We start from the raw sequence: 15134 nt of genomic DNA on the forward strand, positions 1-15134 counted from the left end.
ATATAGACAGGCCACTAGATGGGAGGTGAGAGTCCTGCTCAACTATGCTGTTCAGACTATATGTGGAACGCAAGGAAACGTTCTCTGATTCTATGTGGGAGAAGGGTACAATGAATACCCTTCTGAGAGCTGGGTTTGAATGGAGAAGCTCTTAGAAAGGCATCCTGTTTGGAAGGTGAGAAAAGAAGGCATCATGGAGCTTCAAAGATGCTTCCACAGAAAGTAAGCAAGAGCTGGACAACCGTATGGGAACTTGATAGTTATATTCTTAGGGCAGATCCACCACCAACACATGAGGACTGGGGTGCTTGAGTGGCTCAGTTGGTTAAGCGTCTGACTTTTGGTTTCAGCTCAGGTCATGATCTCATGGTTTGTGCATTGCTGACAGAGCAAAGCCTGCTTGGGATTCTCTCTCTCTCCCTCTCTCTCTCTCTGCCCCCCACCTCTCTCTCTCTCTCTTTCTCAAAATAAATAAACTTAAAAAACAAAACAAAACATGGACAGCAGTGATGAATGGAGGGAGCATGGGCTGAGCACTTGACCTTCATGGCTTTCCCTTCCATGACCAAATGGGCCTGCAATTTGTTTTGACAAAAGTCAGTTTGTATTAAGTTGAACCATATGAAAACACCATTTGCACTGGTTAAAAATGGTTTAAAAAGTCAAAAGCAGTCTTTTGAGGTGAAGATGAGGCCTAGATCTGACTTAACAATTTCCTTTATCAGCTTTTTCTTTTTGACAGCAAAATAGGTAATTAGATATTATCCTGGTGATTACAGTGATTAGCATTTTTTAAGTTTATTTGTTTTCAAGACAAGAATTTAGGTTGGAGCCAAGAATGTCAAAACCTTGGACCTGTACTCAGTGTGCCTGGGGCCGATGGGAACATATCCTCTATGGGCATCATAATACTCTCAGTAGGATTGTGTTGTTTATTTATTTTATTTTGACTTGAAGAAGCTGAGGCTTATACAGACGCAGAGCATCAGCTCCCCTGTGGTTAGCTTACTATGCTGCTTCTGCAAGCAAGAAACCCACTTTGCCAAAGGCTTAGCTGATCCTAAAAAATGTTAACATGCTTTCTGCTTAATGTTTGCCGATGGGCTGATCTAAAAATGGCACCAAGGAGGTTACCTATTATCCACAAAGCAAGAATACATTTCGGGACCGAAATAGATTACGGTCAATGGGGACTTGATCTGCTGACAGAAAGTTATATTAGTATCCCTGAGCGATTCATAAAAATAGAATTAGATTTTATGTGGTGAATCCTGTTTGTTTTTGGTTAATTAAAAAAATGAATCTCTCCTTTAGTACTTCCAGTATTTAAGTTCTTTTTCTCTTCGACCTTTTTTCCCACAGTGTTTCTTTATGGATTGTACTCATTTTTCAAAATTATGTAAATCATTCACTTTTGCACGTTTGCAATGGGTAATATCCTTTGTGCTGTAGCCAAATTTATTTTATCAATTTCATTACTAAAAATACCTTAAAGAAAGGTTTTGAAGCACATTGAGATAGAATATGGAAAAACCTAAAATCATATTTTGAATGAAACGTACATTTTTTCCCCCTGTGGTCTTCAAATTCCTAGCAAATTGAAAATTTTTATTGTTTTTTTTTCAACTAATGTATAATGGGTAGGTTGGCTTTGTCCTTGTGGTTTACCCAATTTAGCCTTTGTTTAGGACAAAAATATCCTGGCTTGACCAATAGACGAGATAACCACCCTAACAACAGAACAAATGTAAAAAGCAGTTTTCTAGCAATGAAAATTTGCAAAAGGATTTAAGTTAATTATTTAAAATTATAATCTAGATATTTATGACTTTAATAGGCATTGTATAATGGGGTTAAAGTTTAAAATTATAATCAAAAGGGGATTTCAGAACCTCATGAGACCATTTTAGATAATTATTGGCTACAATTAACTTCCTGGTTACTATCCAGACATTTTGCAGTCATTAAGTGCAGCTAGACTACTCACAGTACTGGAAATCACAGCATTATGAAGCTTCTAAGTTCCAAGGCACATAAAATTGAAGAAAACAGGGAAGTAAAAAGATCTCAAGTCTTTATTGTGCTGCAGTGTCGGTGGAAGGTACAGGCCAATTGTTCCATAATGTAAGACGGATCAATACTGCTGCTTTACTTTCAAGGATTTTGTTATTAGATGCTCTTTCTCATGGTGGAAAAACAAAACAAAACCAGATACAGGAAGATGTAAAATCGGGAGCCGAAACATGTGGGGTGAAATCAGAAGTATGAAAGTGAGAAGAGAAATACTGAATAAGAAGTCTTTTTGTCCATGTCACTTGCTGGCATTGCCTTGTGTGTTACCCGAGCACTTCAATTTTCTTTTCTTTTTCTTTCTTTTTTTTTTGTCAAGCCCTAATTGAGGATATCCTAAGATTTCATCATATATGTTGGGCTGATTGAGAGTAATGCCGGACTTACACGGCAAAGAAAGAACTCTGCTGTTTTTTGGGGATTATGGTACTCTGCTTGTTAGACCTAATTTAGCATTGCGTGGTGCAGCCTGATTCATGATAGAGCTGGTCAGTTCAGAAATAGCTACATCAAATATGTATATTATATATGTTTATTCCAGATCAATCTGCTAGCACAGTAGAATAAGCACAATCATATACTCTCAGCAATGCAAGCAATGAGACAGAATTTGTTGCTTTTTCACTAGCTCACCATAATGTTCTTCCTCAGTTGGAAAGCTCTCCACAATCTGATTATTGTGCTCACTCCATGGTGTTCTTTCTTCATGTCATTAATATCTTATTTTCTGGCTGAGGTTCTCTTTATTTATGATAATAGTTTCATAGATTTCTAGAGGATAAACAAATTTGATTATTTTAATGGTTGAAATACAAATTCGATGTTCAATGGAAGGCTTATGGCTGTTTCGGATCAACTGGATGGTCTCATGATGTAAGGCCTAGCTAGGTTCACTCTTAGAACAATTTGAAAGAGTGCACAGAAGAGAAAGGCATTAGCCAGAAGGCTCCTGATACATTCATGGTTGGTTATAGATTCAAATGACAAGAACATAGCTCCACATAGACTGTTAGCCTTTGTAACAGCCGTTCATTTGGTGCTACTATTTCCACATATGCATGCCCCACGTGAGCAGGTATAACCTATAATTCATGTAGGAAACTCCCATTTATCTAGGGACAAAAAGAACCAAGAAGCTGAATTAGATGAAAGTGCTCTTTGGTAATATTATATAGTGCTAACATATGTTTGAATGTGCCACAATATAATTTTAGTGTAGAGTTAGTTTTTATGTTAACCAAATGCTTTGAAAATTGACAATGCATGAGTAAAAAGGGATTCTGCTAAGCACACAAAAAAATAATCAGGAACTCATTCCAAAGTTTAATTTCAATGTTCAGGTTTTTTTGTTTTTTTTTGTTTTTTTCACAATTCATCAAGCTGACATTAAAAGTTGCTCCATTCCTCTTTCAAAACTGGTAATTTTAACTGTTCCCTCCCCCACTTAACTCTACCAACCACATAAAGAGATCCGTGAAGCCTGGATCTCAGGCTGTTTGAAGCATTTTGAGTATTGCAAGAAATACATTGTGACAGAAAACATTTTTCAAGGTGGTTGTACTAAGGCTCCTTCCTCCACTGGTCATCTGACATGCATTTCTTACAATGTTGGTTAGAGTCTGTGTTACCTCAACCTTGAATCTAGTTGGCAAGGGGGTGGGTGGGCTCTGTGCCTAGGAGAAGTGATGCTATATGACATCGAGGCTGGCTCGTTTGAGACTCCTTACTGGGACACAGCCATCATGCTGTAAGGAAGCCCAGGCCACATGGAGAGGCCACAGGTAGGGTATTTTGGCTGACAGGCCCATCATCAACTGCCAGAAATGTGAGTGAGGACACCTTCAAGGTGACTCCAGTCCCAGCCACTCTGACTGAAACCACCTGAGAGACACTGAGTGACAGCTGCCTAGCTGAGTCCAGTCAACCTCCAAAGCCATGAAAGGGACTGTTTGGGGTGATTTGTTATGTACTAGATAAGTGGGAAACACATGCTTTTTAAAAAGCAGACATACTCGAGTTCAAATACTGACTCTACCTCTTGTTAGTGGGATGGTGTCAGCCGAGATGTTTAATTTCTCTAATTCTGTTGGTTCATCATATGGATGTTTAATCTGGAATACTGTAAGTGCTCAGTAAACATGTTTTCCTGCTTTCCTCCCACTCTTCTGCCTTCCCTCCGTCCTTTCCTTTCTTCCTTCCTTCCATCCATCTTTCCCTTCTTTCCTTGCTAGAACTCTTTTCCTTCTTTTCCTTCCTATGTAAATTCAACTGAGTACAGCTGCTTTTGTGGTAGGCCATTTCAAACTGGAATATGTTAGTGCCAGGTGTGGATTTAATTGAACCTTTACTTAGAATGCAAGCAGACAGAATTCAGGATGCATTTTTTTTTTCCAGTGAAAACTGCTGAATCACGGGTTCCAAAATCAGCATAAAATATGCTCAGACCTTCCACAGACAGCATGTGTGATGCTATCAAGTGTCTTGGGGGAATGCGGTAAACACATTTTTAAAAAAGGAATGTTTCCATCAGTTCACAGGGAACGTTATCTGAATTCAGTTCAGGCGAAGAATATCTTAAAAAGCTAGATAAAGGAAATGAAGGCGTGAGCAACATGTTATTTGTAGGAATGACATACATTATCTCCTTGGCAACTGCAGGGTGGCATGCAATTTGGCAATCTATGTTGTGTCATCTCAGATGCCTGGAAGTCACTGTTTCCTATGGAAACAAAGGAAAGAACAACATGAGAAAAAAGTTCTGATTTTAGTATGCTGGAAAATTACTTTAAAACCAAGGGACCCGCAGCTTTCCATAGCATAACAAAATCTCAAAATGGCATTAGCTTTTTACTTATTAATTCCACAAGGCTTTAGAATATGGATCCGATCCCAATTTTCTTTGGTCCTGCTGAGCTTTATATTCGTGCTTTATGGTCAAATGATGATTCAAGACATTTGGGTGGAACTTTCAATACACCGGTGTTTGGCAAGTCTTTCTTAAACATCAGGACCTCAGCTTCTGCACATTCATTTATGTGCTCATTCAACAAATAGCTGTTGAGTGTTAATTTGTGCCAGGAATTGTGCTAGGTATTGAGGCTGTGTACATCCCTTACCTTATGTCTTATAATCATCCTGGCATATTCACGGGATAGTGTGTCATTTCATTATTTGAAGTGAATCAGTAATTTAGCAAGCATTCATTTGGCCCTGGCCTGGAGAGTCCATTATATCGGGGGTTAAGAGATGGCAGATGTGAACCACAGGGCTACGCAATACTTGATGGGGCACGGAACAATTCTTATCGTGGGTTTCCTTTGGTCAGTGATTGCAGTGAACTTTTTAAGATGTAGTGTCAGCTTGTTTTCATCAACAGCCTCCAAACAAATGGCTCCAAAATATTATAGTGACCAGTGCTCAATATAAGTTCACTTGGTAGGCAATTTGATGAAATTGAATGCTTTAAGTGAAGGAAACTCAGACTGCAGCATGCTGGCTAGAGTCTAAAAGTTTCCACTATGGTGAAATTCAAAGAAGTATCAACACTATAAAATACTATAATGGCAGCCTGAATGGCTTCAGTGGAATGATATGGCTGGTAATGGGAAATTAAAGTGTGACATCAGTGTTGCCAGGATCACCAGAGGGGTACTGGGGATTCTTTGAGAATGGTGTGGCAGATAAGGACTTGAGATTTACTGCGGAGCAGGAAGTTGAGTTCAAGAGTCATTTCTTTCCAAGGCTGATCTTGCCTCCTATTGATCAGTTTTGTGTCTCCAAAGCATTGCCTTTACTGCATATTCTACATCTACTTTTAACCTCACCATAGCACTAGGTGGGACATTTATCCACATTTCTGAAGTGTATTAAAGAATGGATGTGAGGCAGACGGGTAATGTCCATCAAAGAGTCTCACAAAAGAACTTTAAAGGCTGACCTTCCAAATAGGGATTTCAAGGGCTCTTCTGGCTTGGAGGAGTAGAAGCCCTATGCCTGATTTTTTAATTCCAATATTAAAATTAATGACCATATTTCACTTCTGGATTTTTCCCCCGTAGGGTTTTATTTTAGTGTGTCCTCTCTAAGAGCAATATTTCAGCTTAGAATTTTCTTGGGTTTGTGGATATATTCATGGAAGATTTAAATAGCATTGCAGCTGTACAGAAAAGCTGTTCTAGTGTGTGCTTTGAAAATCAGCTTTTCAATAACTGATAGCTTTAGAACTATGATTGAGAGGAAAAATCCAGTCCTTGTTAAACAAGCTATTTCAGCCTCTGGCTACATGTTTCATGTGGTTTCAAGGAGAGACTCCCATTTCCCATTGCTTTGCTCTTGTACAGGCAGGTTGGTGCTCACCAGCCTCACGCTTTTCCTGCGTAGCAGCAGAGGGCAAGAGGAAGGTAGATGTTGATCTAGGAGGTGATGCTCTTCTATTCAATAGTAATCGTTCAGTCATATTTTTAAACAAGCAGATGTCTGAAACGGGAGAGGAAAGGCGTTTAATTCCAGTTATCGTTAATATTCCAGGATTGACTCATTAAACAGTTCATTAACTACTATAGTAGCCCAGGAAGTATAATCTGGATAGAATAAATGACTGTCATCTGGTTTTCAAGTGTATTTAAATGCTCTGCTTTTGGCTATATAGCTTTGCCAACTACTTATCTCCTGAGACACATTGTGTGAGACTCATTTTTGCTGTTCTGAGTGTACAGGAGGGAATGATTTTGTTGTTGATTTATTTCAATACAGTTTGCTCATCTTTTATTTATTACTCGTTTGACTTATTTTTATTGAAGATCTCTTAGTGCTTGGTACTGTGCTAGTTAGTGGGGAAAGGAATACATAAGAGCCCTGCAGGCCTAAGGAGCCCGTATTTGGGAGGGGCACTCACACAGTATGCTACATGGTAGGCTAGGAAAAAGCATAAAATGCTGTGTAAAGGTATAGCAGTTCAGATTAGCATGTCTGTGGTGGCGTATTCTGATAATGGTGGTGGGTGTGTCACATTAAATTTCACAGAGAAATCAATAGCTGAGTACTGCCTTTGAAAGCATAAAAGGGAGGCAACGAAGATGGGGGAAAGAAGGCATGTGCAAGGATCCGGAGGCAAGACAATACAGCTGATGCTTGTAGAACTAAATGATGGCATCCTGCTAGAGTCCAGGTGTTTTAATTGGGTTTTTCCCAAAGCAGAGTTCTGCTGCAAGGATTTATGTCCAAACACTTTATTTTTTTAGGCGATCCCAAGAAGCACTGTGAGGAAAGTAAGAGGGAAAGGACAGAAATGCAATAAAGTATGATTAATGAGCAGATTTACCACTGTGTACTCATCATCCTAGAGGTTCTCTCAGGGTATGTGAGGAACACACGTCAGAACTGTCCCACCACTGAGAAAGAAGTCAGGATACTTATTTACCAACTCTTGCCTCTTGTTAATTAGGATTACTCAAGGGATGTTAGCTTTCTTGAACTTCTAGTCCAACCCTCCCCCCACATCAAGCTTCTGTAGACAGAGTGCCCCTTAGTCAGAGAAAAGCAGCAAGCCATCATCTTGTCTGGAGTAATATACTGGATAAACCAAATAAATACAGACCAGTCACCAATAGCATATGCTACACGAGGGTACCCGGAGTGGTTAAGCGGAGGGTTTGAAAATAATGGGGAGATGAGACTGACGGGGGGAGGGCAGGGCCCAGATCACATAGAGTGTTACGCTGCCATGTAAGTATTTTAAGGTTTTGTTTTTTTTTTTCCCCCCTGAAAACAGTAGAGTTCCAACTGAAAGAATATAAGCATGGAAGTAATGTGATCAGATTTACAATGCATAAATACTATTTTAGTGGGGAGTAGAGAGAGGGAAGATTCATAAGCATGTGGGTCTGAGAATGTTAATAGCCTGTGCAGTAGCCAAGTGAGAAATGTTGATTGCCTTTATAAAGGCTGTGAAGAAGACTAGACAGATTGGACAAATATTGAAGATATTGGGCACAAAAGAATAAAGCAGAAGTAGACAAGAATAGTAGAAGTTTTGTGGCTTGTATAGCTAGCTGGATAGTGTGCCAGTCTTTAAAATGCAGGATACAGCAGGAGGGATGTATTTGTTAGGATAAATACATTGGGTTCATTGCATACGAACAAATTGGTATATAGATTAGACTTTGGTCAAAAATGTAGGTTCCATAAGGGTAAGAATTTGGGGCCTTTCCTCCACTTTTGTATCACCAGAGCCCAGAACAGTGTCTGACATATAAATAAGCATTCAATAAATATGTGCTAAATAATTAGATGAATAAGTGAGTGGATATATGAGTGAATAAATTAAAATTTTGGTATGCTTCTAGTATATCTGATTGATATCATCCTAGATATATGGGACTTCAGGTTGGAGAAAAATTTGGGATGTAGACATTGATTTTATAATATTGGTATAAAGATGGTAATCCAAGCCACCGGACAGGTTTATTTACCCAAAGATTGAGAAAATTGAGATGTCTGAGAGTTGAACTGTATGGAAAGATAGCATTTTAGAATTAAGCAGAAGAAGAGACTGGAGACTGAGAAAGGAAAGGGGAACATGACTTGATTGTGGCGTTTAGGGGAAAAATTTAAAGAATATAGAAGTGAGCAACAGTTTTAGATACTGCTGAACTGTAGGTAAGATACATATTTTAAAAAGTTCCTTTTGGAATAATCCACAAAGAGTTTCAAGGGAAAGATAGGAGGGGATATAAAATAACAATGGGTTGAAGAGTAAATAACAGGTGAAGAAGCAGGAATAGTAAATGTAGACAATTTTCCCCTAAACTGGCAGTGATCGAAGAACAATAGCTGAAAGGGGTCAGAAGCTTGAGGAATTTTGGATGTTGACATTGTTTACTTCTTCACTTGATCTTAGCCAAAAGGCCGAGAAGCGATCACATTGTTTACTTCTTTATAATGCAAGAGAAATTTTCGTATGTTGTATGTTGGGAAAGTGCAAATATTTTTTAAATTACTAATATAATTCAGTAGAACAAAACCACAGGATTCCTGATTTTATGTCTCTCTGCAAGCATCCATCAGCCCAAAAGGAACCCTTTTAAACAGGAGCCTTTAATTATCTCTTCCTACAATTGCCAGATCTGGGCAAGTTGGGTTTTTGCTAGTTCTTAGCACTGCTCCAAGGAATGGAGCTGATTGTCTGCATCTCGAAATAGGAAATACGATGAATTTGGAACAGAGCACAAAATGTAGTGTTCCCGTATATTTCCAACCCTTTCTGAGGTGTTTAGTTACAGTCTTCATTAAATATTTAGTTCTATTGAAAAAAGTATAGCAAATATCTGAGGATAGAAATAATGGAAACTTGCATTGTAATATTTTACCTCATAGGGACTATCCGCACTTCTGTCTTAGAATATGAAATGATAACAATATAATAGTAATGTTTAACAATTATTGATTGTTTACTATGTTCTAGGTAGTGTGTCAAGGGCTTCACAGCACTACCCATCAGTAACTCTAAGTACTTTTCGTTATTATCCTCATTTTACCCAGGAGAGAAATCGGAAGGAAGCCCAGAGGAACTAAATAACTCCCCCAAGGTCACATAAGTAGTATTTGGCAGAATCTGAAACTTCAATCAACTTGCTTTTAGAACCTATGGTTCTGCCTTTGGTTTTTAACTACTAACGTTCTACCAACAAGAATGATAACGAAGATAAATATTTGGTAGCTTTTGGTTTTAAGATTCATTTTATAGATGTGTGTGAAGGGCACATTTTTCTTGCTGCCTACCAGGTATTTGGGTCATGTAGTTTCCGGCCTGCTTGGTTGAAGTGGTTATCTTGGTGGTATACATTAATGTGCTGATGAGCCATTTACCATAAATTGCAACTCAGCTACTGGTTCAATTCATGCTAAATTTGCAATCCGCCTTTACTGAAGTGCAAAATTGTCTTTCTTGTCATAAAGTGGTAGAACATGCAAAATAGTCTAATACCTTATTTTCTAGCTCAAGTAAGATTATCTAGGCTCCAAGAAAGTTTTAAAATGTTCACTTTGGATGAACAGCTGTTTCAACATGAGAGCCTTGTTCGATGTTGAATGGTTTTGCTAATGCCCCATTGGAAACCATACATGGCACTTACTCTTTTAGGACAAGTCAAATTATTTCTGGAGAATATCTGAACGGCTTCAGCTGTTTGGGGGGGGGGGGTTCATCTGTTTGACAATGTAAGACCTACCAACTAGGGTCATGGTGGAATATCAATTTGTTCTGACCTAATGCATTGTTTTACTGTAGATGGAGTAGATTTGTAATGAATCGTGTTAAAAGGATAATTCAACATATGCTTTATGACCAACTGGCTGTGCTTCCAATCGTAAAGACTAGAGAAATGGATTGATTTTCAAAATATAAGAGCATACACAATAGGTGGCTTAATGAGTCCTTTTCTACTACCTACACATATGTATACACATTAACTTTATACCTAATTTGGCACATGAATTGCTGAACTTCATTAACTTTAATTACTTGTAGATAACTACATGTTTGGAAAATCATTCTCAAATCAGGAACTAGAGCCACTGTTTATGTCGATACCTTATCTGGGTTACAATTAAAGTTGCAGTTGCAGTGTCTTATGTGCTGGGGGGGGGAGAATGTTTCAATTTTACCATATCGTATATTTGAGTAGTATATTTTTAAACGTCTTTTGAAAGTGTGTATTCCAACTTAAGAGAAAGTTTGTCAAAGAAGGTTGGGGCACAGCTTCCGTCTTGCAGAAGATCATCATATAGAAGATAGTCTAATACCTTTGAGTGGTGTCAAATAGTCTAATAAATTTTGAGTGGTGATGTTGATTCATTTTTAAAGCAGTTCATTTTAAAACAGTTCAAAATCTACAGGGGCAGTTGGTTAAGCACCTGACTTCAGCTCAGGTCATGATCTCACAGCTCATGAGTTTGAGCCCTGCGTCAGGCTCTGTGCTGACAGCTGGGAGCCTGGAGCCTGCCTTGGATTCTGTGTCTCCCTCTCTCTCTGCCCCTCCCTCACTCATGCTCTCTCTCTCTCTCTCTGTCTCAAAAATAAATAAACATTTAAAAAATCAAAATGTAGAGATACAAAGTACTATCTATAATCATGTTATGACAACCAAGCATCAAAGGAATAGGAAGAATATAAGGAAGAATGGGAGAGAGAGTAATCTGTAAAAACTCTAGAACAATTTTCACATAAACTGGAAAGGCAGGACTAATCAGAGAGATTTTTTTGTGAGTCAAAGCATAGTACAGTGTTTAATTTATGATAGAAACCAAATAAATGTAAATAAAATTAAAAACCAAGCCATTTATAATGATTTGGGTTGTGGACATATTTCAGGTAAATTCTTTTCTGTTTTCCTTCAACCCCATTAACATATGCATTTGCTATTATAGGCAGTGTCCAGAAGTGGTTAAAAGTGTGGGTGGGTCTGGGATTCACATCATGACTCTAACCCATGTTAGACCTTAAGTGAAGTACCTAACTTCACTTGTCTGACCTTAAGTGAAGTACCTAACTTTTCTAGGCTTCAGTGTCCTCATTGGAAACAATAAGACTATTAATACTATCTCACAGGTGATTGCAGGAAATATGTGAGGTTATTTGTGAAAACCATTTAGTGTAGTACTGGGTCCTTAGTAAGCACTCAATACATTGTAGAGATATTGATGGATATTCATGATCTCTGTCTATCAAGTACTAGATTAGACATTACTTATGTTAGAGTAGCCCTGAATGTAAAGCATTGCCTTAATTGCCCATTTCAAGACAATATAAAAGTAAGAAAAGAAAAGGAAGATTTTAGAACATCCTCAAAAGATCTCAAATTTTAATGACAAGGAAGTTTCTCAGCCTTCCTTATCTTTATGCTACTGAGAGAAATCTTCAGAATTTGTCCCCACTGCCATAAGGTACTTCCTTCCTTTCCCCTTCCTTCCTTACCTGGTTAAACCTCACTGATTCCTAAAGTTTCAGTTTATGTCTCTTTCTAAAAGTTACTTTCTCAGCAATCAGGAAAGGTAATGCACTTCCTAATTTCTTTAGTTTCCCTTTATAGCACTTACTGATTATTATAATTTTTTTTTTTTAATTCCTGAGAGAAGATGCCAGGGCTGTATTTTTTTCACCTCTGTACTCTCAGTGCTCGGAAAAATACCTTGAAAAATTGGACACTCAGTACACTCAATACATATACGTTAGGCAAATTCATAATGGGGTAAATCAATGCTTTTAATAAGTTCTTTATTGCTTATGAGCTTAATCGTGAATCTTCTACTACTCACTTCCAGCAAGAGATGAAGCATGGCACTTGAGCTCTTTCTCCTAAAAATAAATCTATTGGAGCTATTATAAATGTTCAGATTCAATAGGCCAACATTGTCTAATATTGCAAAGAAACTCAGACTGTTTTAGGTAAGGTTCTTGGCTCATCAAAGGCTTTCTTACACTGCATAGCTATGATTTTACAAAGGGATGTGACTGACAATGCTTGAGCTTTGAAATGTTTCCTTCCAGTGGAAGTATACTGAGAATCTGGTCTTGATAAATTATTGCTTTTTGGATAGTGCCCCTGTTGCCTTTGCTAATGCAGATAAAACTGTGACTCAGACTACTTGGTATATCAGCCTCCCGGAGGGTTGGCATGAACCTGAATCCTTCTGGGTGGCTATTTCTCAAAGCACGATTTTGTTATGATCAAATCATAACAAGTCTACATTAAGAGAAAAAGCATTGTCTGAATGATTTTGAAGTTCAAATGTAATTTTCTGAATATTTTGAAGCTGAAGCAGATCATTTCCACAGAATGATGAGCATGCTTTAAAAAATAAATTGATTTGGCCACCCAAGTTAGGGATTTAAAAACGTAGTGAGATTTCTTTTGCAATGATTTGTCGGATATCTATGTAAATTAACTCTACTTTTAAGGTTTAAAGAAATCTGGAAATGTGGAAAATAAAGGTTCTAAATTATATTATTAATGACACTTTTTCAATATTTAAACAAATAAATGCTCTGAAATCCACAACACAGAGAGAGAAGGTGGTCTTCAGGGTCATACATTCAAGTTATAATATGAAAAGAGGCAAAAATATTTAGGGAGAAGTATTGGGTAGTTAAGAAGGATCTGGAGCTGGGGCGCCTGGGTGACTCAGTCGGTTAAGCATCTGACTTTGGCTCAGGTCATGATCTCGCAGTTCGTGGGTTCAAGCCCCGCGTTGGGCTCTGTGCTGACAGCTGGGAGCCTGGAGCCTGGATTCTGTGTCTCCCTCTCTCTCTGCCCTTCTCCTGCTTGTGTTCTATCACTCAAAAATTTAAATAAATAAATAAATAAATAAATAAATAATTTAAGAAGGATCTGGATCTAAGTCCAAACTAGAAGATTTAAAGCCTCAGTTAACCACCAAATTCCTCAGATGTGAGTGAAAAGAAGCTGAAAAGAAGAGAAGATGGAGGTATCTTATGTCTAGGCAATTAGGACAGTTTAGGAAGAGATTGTAGATGATCCGTGGTAGATATATAAGCATTTTTATTCATCAAGAAAAATTAAGAATATGACAAAGAAATCAATGCTTCCTTCCTGTCAAAGCCATCTCAGTTTCTTTGAATGTCCTGTATCTTAACTCTATCTAGGATTTGGGATTTTCAGAAAGTTATATTCAGTGTAAAAGAGAGAAGAGAACAGACTAGAAACAAAGAAAATATCTAAAAAGAGAGTTGCAAGTTTGTTTAGGTTTTACTTTTTTCTTATGAGGTCAGTTACTACTCACTGTTTTAAAAAATCTTAAAATATATGTGCCTCAAATTGAATTTTATTGAAGTTAGATAATTGTTTAGGCCATCATAACAAAACAACATAGGTTTAAACAACATCGGCTTAAACAGCAGAAATGTGTTTTCTTATAGTTCTAAAGGCTAGAAAACCCAAGATCAAGGTTTCCATAGGTTTGGTTTTTGGTGAGAGCTCTCTTTCTGGCTTGCAGACGGCTGCCTTCTTGTTGTAGCCTCTTTTGTTAGAGAAAAAGAGTTCTCTGGTGCCTCTTCTTCTTTTGTAAGGATACCAGTGTTATCTGATCAGGGCTTGACCCTTGGGACCTGAATCAGCCTTGGTCACTTCGTTAAAGATTCAGTCTCCAATACAGCCACACAGTGGGTGGTTAGGACTTCAACATACGAATTTTGAGGGGTCACCGTTCAGTCTACAGTAATGATGAAAACCTCTTAATATTTTGATTATTTTACCTTCTTTGGCATTTGTTGCCCTCTAGTATCCCAAGTCTGGTGCCTTCGCTGCCCCATTTCCTGCATCCAATTTCAACGCGGAAGAAAGTCCTTTTGACTGCTGTAATTAAAATAAGATGTGAAAGAGAGTGATACTAGGGTGCCAGACCAATAGATCCACAGATACAATGCTTTTTAATATTCCATTATATTTAGAAAGTGGGCCAGCCAAACGAGGTTGCCAATGTTCTGTGTATGTGGGTGTGGTAGGAATATCCTCCTCTAGGTTGGAATATAGTGGTTCAGCAGTCTTTGCTGTTTCCCTGATCACTAGTTTCCAGACTTCACTAATACTTGGAAAGTTCCAGAAAGAGACCAGTGATCTGATATAATACAAGAAATACTTTTATGGACCCCACATCATTTTTGGACATTGAAATACTCGTGGCTATAGTTTTTCCTGCATGGAGCATGATGTATGATTGTGGTAGCTAATTAGTTAAAAGCATGTCAGCTGAACTCCAGTTGCAGAAGAACTACTCAGCAAAAGTTAACCATTGTTGCTATTCTTGCTATTGCCATTTACTTCCCAGAAGAGCTTTTTATATTTGTCTTACATCATACATTATGGGATTTACTATAGTGTTAATACTCCACATTTACTGTGTCCAATATGTATTTTAACTTTGTAGTGCATTTTGTATTTCCTCATATTTATTTCTCATTTCAGCCGGCAGCATGCTTTTCATGACTTTCTCCTACACCACAGACTGCCCTTTGCTTCAGTGTTCTCCCACCTTTCTAGTTACTAGAA

At 38.0% G+C, this 15134-nt stretch overlaps 1 protein-coding gene and 1 long non-coding RNA gene across 4 annotated transcripts in view; one reads left to right on the forward strand and one right to left on the reverse strand.

Moving 5' to 3' along the window:
• GABRA4 (gamma-aminobutyric acid type A receptor subunit alpha4) overlaps positions 1 to 15134 on the forward strand; it is a 64862-nt gene that overhangs the window by 40945 nt on the left and 8783 nt on the right. The gene's annotated exons all lie outside the window — the stretch shown is intronic.
• On the reverse strand, positions 2676 to 6510 carry LOC102969812. Its single transcript, XR_444068.3, has 3 exons — positions 6427 to 6510; positions 4707 to 4789; positions 2676 to 2841 (listed from the first exon to the last, which is right to left on the reverse strand). It is a non-coding gene; the product is annotated as an uncharacterized LOC102969812 (long non-coding RNA).

Source organism: Panthera tigris, chromosome B1 (genome assembly GCF_018350195.1).
Source record: "Panthera tigris isolate Pti1 chromosome B1, P.tigris_Pti1_mat1.1, whole genome shotgun sequence".
In the NCBI taxonomy this organism is placed as follows: domain Eukaryota; kingdom Metazoa; phylum Chordata; class Mammalia; order Carnivora; family Felidae; genus Panthera; species Panthera tigris.